The sequence below is a fragment of the Sylvia atricapilla genome, chromosome 24, assembly GCF_009819655.1.
Source record: "Sylvia atricapilla isolate bSylAtr1 chromosome 24, bSylAtr1.pri, whole genome shotgun sequence".
NCBI lineage: Eukaryota > Metazoa > Chordata > Aves > Passeriformes > Sylviidae > Sylvia > Sylvia atricapilla.
Window position 1 is genome coordinate 1,772,288 of NC_089163.1, and position 1,103 is coordinate 1,773,390.

Consider the following 1,103-nt stretch of genomic DNA (forward strand, 5'->3'; position numbering starts at 1 on the left):
CGCCCCGCAGCGCCCCGCAGCGCCCCGCACCGCCGGCAGCCGCTGCCCATAGGGCCGGGCCCGCCCGGCTCGGCTCGGCTCGGCTCCGGCTCCTGCTGCAGCCCCGGCCCCGCTCCGGGCTCCCGCCGAGCGCCCGGCGCCGACGGAAAGTTTCTGTGCGAGGCGGGGCCGGGCTGCGGGAGCTCCGCCCGCACCGTCACCCGCCCCCGTGGCCCGCAGGTGGCCCCGGAGGCGTGGGGACCGGGGACCCTCCCCTTGGTGTCACCGGCGTCGCTTTGTCGCCGCCGGGGCTCCCCGAGGTGTTTTTGGCGATCCGCGGTGGGTGTCGGGTTTGTCCCCTCCGGGGGCGATGCCGGGCCTTTGGGACCCTCCTTTTCCCTGCCCGCGGTGCTGAGCATCGGCGGGGGGAGAGCGGAGAGGAGCCGGGAAACACACGAGGGGGAGCGGAGAGCGGGATTCCAGCGCCGTCATGCCCGGGCCGGAGTCCCGCACATCCCCGGGGGGCCTGTCCCCTGTCCTTGTCCCTGTCCCTGTCCCTGTCCCCATCTCTGTTACTGTCCCCTGTCCCTGTCACTCTCCCCTGTCCCTGTCCCCATCCCTGTCACTGTTCCCTGTTGCAGTCCCTGTCCCCTGCCCCTGTCCCTGTCCCCTGTCCCTGTCCCTGTCCCTGTCCCTGTCCCTGTCCCTGTCCCTGTCCCCATCTCTGTTACTGTGCCCTGTCTCTGTCACTCTCCCCTGTCCCTGTCCCTATCCCTGTCCCTGTCCCCTGCCCCCTGTCCCTGTTCCCTATCCCCTATCCCCTATCCCCTATCCCCTACCCCCTGTCCCTGTCCCATCCCTGCCTCCTGTCCCTGTCCCCTGTCCCCTGTCCCCTGTCCCTGTCCCTGTCCCATCCCTGCCTCCTGTCCCCTGTCCCCTGTCCCTGTCCCCAAGGAGAGAAGCCAGAGCTGGCAGCCGTGTCCTGCCCTTGCCCTCCCATCCCGCAGCCACCACCGGATGGCCCCGGGGGTGACACTCACCCTGTCACCACCAGTGGCAGCGCCCAGGGGGACACGGGCACACCTGAGGCCACCAGGACGCTGCCTGCAAACAATAAACCAGCT